The following is a 5,957-nucleotide window of genomic DNA, read 5'->3' on the forward strand; positions in this document are numbered from 1 at the left end:
GTAACTTGTAGTTGTATGCATTGCTATTATTGTTTTACATTAGATCACCTGATGAGTAAGTTATATGTTGTTGATGAGCATGATATATAACTTATTGTTTTTATATGCTATTAACTTAATGATTAGGGTTATTTCATTGAGACCTTGATGTTGTAATTTGGATTAGTCATATGCATGATGGCATGTTCATTGCATTGAAGATCTTGATGTTATATGTATTGTGTTAACCTAGATTGATTTATGCAGATGGCTAGTGTTATGACATTCAAGTATGATCGACATATTTGTGATATTGTGTTGTACTAATCTAGACTGATGGAGCATATGTGATTTTTATGTATGAATGATAATTGTTTATGATTTTATGATGTCAACATGTTAGTTAGTGATTGTTATGGATAGCATGATCTTATTCATGTTTAAGTTGATGTGTGGAGAAGTTACATTGTGCTAACTAGCTTGATTGTTTAAAAAAGACAACCTCCCGTAAGATACAGTAAGGTACAAGTTTGCTTATGTCATATATTTGGTGTTTGACTATTTGATTATGTGGTCTAGTTAATTTATTTAACATGGTATGTTGCAAGTTGGTTGAATGTTTAATGAATTGCATAATATGAGTATGTGTTCAAATAATTTTGCTTTAATATGATTCTACTAACATATATGTGTTGAAAAAGTTGATATTTAATTGAATGTAATTGGCAGCTGTAGCATTATGTCTAAGGACTATAATTTGACTATGGATTATGACATGATTATTAGTCTTGGTAAAGGTTGATTTCAAATATATAGATATGATTGTCCTGATATTTGGACAATGTGGCTGACATGTGTGACCAAGTTCCAGGAAACATCCTTGGCAGTAGCATGACAAGGTAATAATTGATGTGTTTATATAACTAACAGTTGGGTGATGTGACAATACATAGTAAGCCTCAATTGCAGCAAGGTAAAAAGGTAAAGGAAAGGAATTGGGTAACAATTCCTTTGACTATGTTTGGAAACCCTAATTACAAACGGATGAGTGCTTTACATATAGGAAGTATTCTTAACCTTGATTTGTCTGAAATTATGTGGATATGTGTTATATTCATGGACATATAATTGACAGGTATATTAGCTAGTCTCTAGTTACAGGTGGTTTTGTCAAGGGAATTGGAGTCCTTCGAGAGATGACATGGACATGTTCAACTACAAGGCAACGTGTTTGGAACAACAAGATAAGGTATATGGTTCATTTCTATATTTATTTATGCACTGGCAGTCATTTGTTTATGGAAGTATGATGCAGGGGATTGCATGGCAAAGAGATTGCCATGAATTTTGAAGAAGGCTCAAGTTGAAATTTCCTTGGGAACCAAGGGGATTGAGTCTTGGTGTCTATTGTTAGTCTAATGCTTGGGTCTTTTGCAACTATTGTGCTTTATCTACGATTTTGTGTGTGTCTGGTGCATATCTATGCCACTTTACTGTGGTGTCATGTTGTTATTGGTTTTCATGGTTTTTCTTCTTGTTTGTTTCTTGGCATGGCCTTTTATGTGTTGAGTCTTGGGAATTGGTTGGGAAAGGAGGAAGTTGATAGAGCTCGGGGAGAGATGTGTGGTACCTAACAGGGAATATAAGACACGAATTAAGCTTGATGCATGAGTAAGCGCAACGGAAGGTAAGAATATGACAATCGACTGGACTAGTTGGGTCCATTATGGTAAGTGGATGATGACACAACAAACATGAGAAAGGTAAAAAGAAAAGGTAAGGTAAATGGATTTGAGGTGTCAAATTCCTTCGCCGGGTTAGGAACGACTCTATTCTCAATGTTGTGCATGTTGTGCATGGATAAAGGAAGTTATCTTAACCTAGACCCTATGATATTTGGTAATTATGTTATGATTATTATGTTGTTTATATATGTATACATGTATGTATGTATGTCATTATCTGACATAATGAGGATTTTTTTATGATAATGAGTATATATGTATGTACGTATATATCTATGTCACTGCCTGACAGGTTCATTAGGAATTGTCCTTGTAGAGGAATGATTTCTTAGGTAGGCGAATGGCATGAAGAGGTTCCTGGTCTTACGAGGAATCAATTGAGAAGAGTAGTCAAGCCAAATATACAAGGTCAATATCATATGGTTATGAATTGATATTATGTGATTATATTATGTCTATGTTAGGGACAGGTTATACCGACGGATACAATGGCGAAATGAAAGTAGTGTGGTCTATGACATGCTAGGATAAGCATGGATAAGACACTGGAAGCAAGGTTGCTTGGTAAAGACAATGTGCATTCGGATGTGAGGTACTATTGTTGTGCATATGTTGTATATGTTGTACATGATGGGGATGCGGTGTTGTGTGCATATGGTGTTGTGCACATGTTGGATATGTAGTGCTATGTACAGATGATGCTATGTACATGTTGGATATGCAGTGCTATGTAAATACAGTGTTCTATGCATGTTGTACATATGGTGCTATGAACATATGGTGTTGTGTGCATGATTGTACAAGTGGTGTTATGAGAAAATGGTGCCATGTACATGTTGTACATGTGGTGTTGTGTGCATGTCGTGCATGTGACGTTATGTGCATGTGGTGTCGTGTACATGTCATGCATATGGTACAGTGTACATGTGGTATTTTCTACACATTGTATAGGTGGTGCAATTTACATGTGGCGTTGTGTACACGTTGTGCAGGTGGTGCCATGTACATATGATGACATTGGATTCTTGACTTCCTGGGAAGGAGTTGAATCTTGTTATTACTTTGAGGGTGGAGGTGTGATCCTTTGGACTCCCTTATTGATTGATACGAGCATCGTATCCTTTTATTTGTTGGTTTAGCAAATGTGCATGTGAGGCCATTATTTTCTTTCATTTTCCACAAGTTGCATGTCAGGAGGAAAATGGAGGAAAATAATGGAAAACGAAAGAAAATAATGGCCTCATTCATAAAAAGGCTTCTGAGGATCAGTTGGTAACCTTTTTTCAGTTGAAGTTTAGAGCTCTCTCATTATTCACTCTCTCTCACTCTTGGCACTTAGAGTTTTTTTGGAGCACTCTAGTTTGAAGCAAGGAAAGGAAAAACAAGCAAAGGAAAGGAAAAGCAAGCAAGGATCAAGGAAAAGAAAGAAAAGTTGAGCAGGAATACTTGTAGTTAACCTTTTGCATGTGTGATTTCCTAGCTAGTTTGGACATGCATACCTTTGCATGTTGGTGTATGGTTCTGTTGTAGCGGCTACAACCATGCTCCAAAATTTTGTCTTAGCCTCATTTTGGAGCCTCCCTTCCAACCTTCACAACAGCTTGCCTTGCTTCGTCAAGTTCACAAGCTTTAGTTTCTTTCTTGCACAAAGGTAGCCCGTGAGTCACAACTTGATCCATTCCCTTCACAGGTTGTTCACCTGGACTTGGTCCAGCTGCAGACTGAGCAGCTACCCCTTGAAAATTGTGAATTTCTAGAGGGAAACCAACCTTCCCTCCATAAATTGCGTAATCATCTCTAGGAGCCTACTGGTCTCCACGATTACGTAATCCTGCCTTCCAACACTCCCAAAAGAATTTTCTCAAATTTCCCCTGTAAGGTTGCTCAGCCCAGAATTTGTGCAAATCTGGGCAGTAGTCAGCTGCTTAGAAATTGCACAAATCTCCTGGGCAGCCAGCCCAGCTCCCAACTATAAATGCACATTTTTTCTCTAGAAGTCGAACAGTCTCTTGCATGTGCAGCTGAGTTGACCGGTTCCCTCCGAGACTGAGCAAAACATACTTGCATGCATGGGTTGCTTCTCCCAAGGCAACGTTCAAAGGAATCACTTGTTTCAGGGATCCATGTTTAGCAGTTAGAGATTACATGCAAGGAGCAATTCCAAAACCTCCCACCAAGTGTCGCTTCCCCTAGATTCATGGCATGTGTGTCACAACCTCGATGTTATCAAAACTCATCAACTGGACGCTGTAGAGCTCATTCTTCACATCAACCTTGCAACTCTGACATCCCACATGACATCTAGGAGCAGTCGGCACATTCAACTTAGTTGTTTTTGGGTAAGCCCGCTTCCCATGCCTTGTGCTGCATTTCTTTTGATTTTTGTGATTTCGATTGTGGGAGTACTTTTTGCTTGATTTCTTTGAATGCTTGTTGTCGTTTACATATATATTAGCTTGTCCTAGCTTTGTTTCAGTTTTAGTTGCTATCTCACTGTTGTTGCATGCATGAAACTGTTTTGCAGGGATGTTCGCCCAACTACCAAACTGCCTCACCCACATGCATGTTGATCTCTTCGCTGAATCTTTCATTCATGTTTTGCATGCACTGCTAATCACTTCTGCTATCACTTAGTGTCGCCATGCATTTACTGTCTTAGTTGCTTTCGGTTGCCCGTCGGCAAGTCAGGCCAACCTTGGTCTGGACTCTGTCTTCACCAAGGCTGCATTACGCAATCTAGGGAAGGAAGGCTCACCTTCCTCTCTAGATTTACGCATTCCTGCCCAGCACCAGCCTCCAAAAGTATTTGGTGCATTTTTAGAGGACAGTGGCTACTTGGCCCAAGAAATTGCGCAAATCTGTCCTTAGGCCAGCAGTCCTTCCCAGCTAGAATTGTGTATTGCCCAATCCCAGCAGTCAGCAACCAAACTGGATTGTGCATTGTGTAGTTCTAGTAGTGAGTTAATATCCCAACAACCCATATTGTGCCTTGTGTAGTCTTGGTAGTCGATCTCTTGACCTTTCGGCCAAAATTATGAGACCTTCATGATCACGCACGCAGCTATGTTACAAGTCAGTTCTCATGTTCATTTTGGTTTTCGACTGACAGATTTCTTGCCATGAGTGTTGCCATGTTCTAGGTATCCCAGGTGCTCATTTTCCTCTCAGTAGTATAGGTGTAATGGTTTCCATGAGAGCAGAGACGAAGACACCATTTAGAGCACACTTTGGGATGTATTCGATGAAGGAAAAGGTTCATCCATTTCCACATTTTCCAAGTATTCCTTCTCTAGTGATGGTGAAGGTGGTGAGCTTATGTCAATCTTGGTCATCCATGATGGTGTGCATGCACCTCATGGTGACATCTTGCTGAAGCGAACTCTTGCCTCTGTTACAACCGGTGCATTGGTTCAGCCCCTTCATCCAACTCGTCTGCTAACATGCGCATGGTCTTCTTGGGTATGGTTGAACCGGTATACCAATGTGCCGGTGGCTACATTGGAAGTATCACTTCACGTGATCAGGTCCATGTACCAATAGTGTAGGAGTAGGAGTAGTGTTTTCTTTTAGTTGTTTGCTTGTGTCAGGCCAGGAGGTAACTCCTAAAATGTGATTGTATTATTCATTCAGTTTGTTCATTATTATATACAAGAGGGAGTGACTATTTAGTTCATCTACCAATGACTCTCCATTTTCTGTATTATTTATTTACAGTTGTTCACCCAATCCTTCTGATTAGGTGTCAACATTCCCCCCCATAATATGAAGGGAAGTTGGTGAGTCCAAGCATCGTTCTGAATCTTTCAATCTTTTCTCTTCCAAGCACTTTGGTGAAGATGTCTACAATTTGCAAATTAGTGGAACAATGACAAAGATGGATTGTTTTGGCCTCAAGATGATGTTGAATGAGATGATATTTTGTATTGATGTGCTTCATTCGATCATGGAACTTTGCTTTCTTAGCCAACTTTATTTCTGAGGTATTGTCAATCATGAGTGGAGTCGATTGTACTTGTTTTACCTACAAATATTCAAGAATTTTCCTGAGCCACACAATTTCTTTGTTGCCTCAGCTGCTGCCACATATTCTTCCTCTGTTGTGGAATCTGCTGGAACTGATTGTTTGTGTGATCTCCAGGAGACAACTCCTGATCCAAGACTCATAGCATAACCTGAAGTAGATAGCCCAGTTTCTTTATCTCCATCGAAGTCTGAATCAAAGTATCCAATCAA

The sequence above is a fragment of the Pinus tabuliformis genome, chromosome 8, assembly GCF_031772625.1.
Source record: "Pinus tabuliformis cultivar Carrire ecotype Pingquan chromosome 8, CPIR1, whole genome shotgun sequence".
NCBI classification, from domain to species: domain Eukaryota; kingdom Viridiplantae; phylum Streptophyta; class Pinopsida; order Pinales; family Pinaceae; genus Pinus; species Pinus tabuliformis.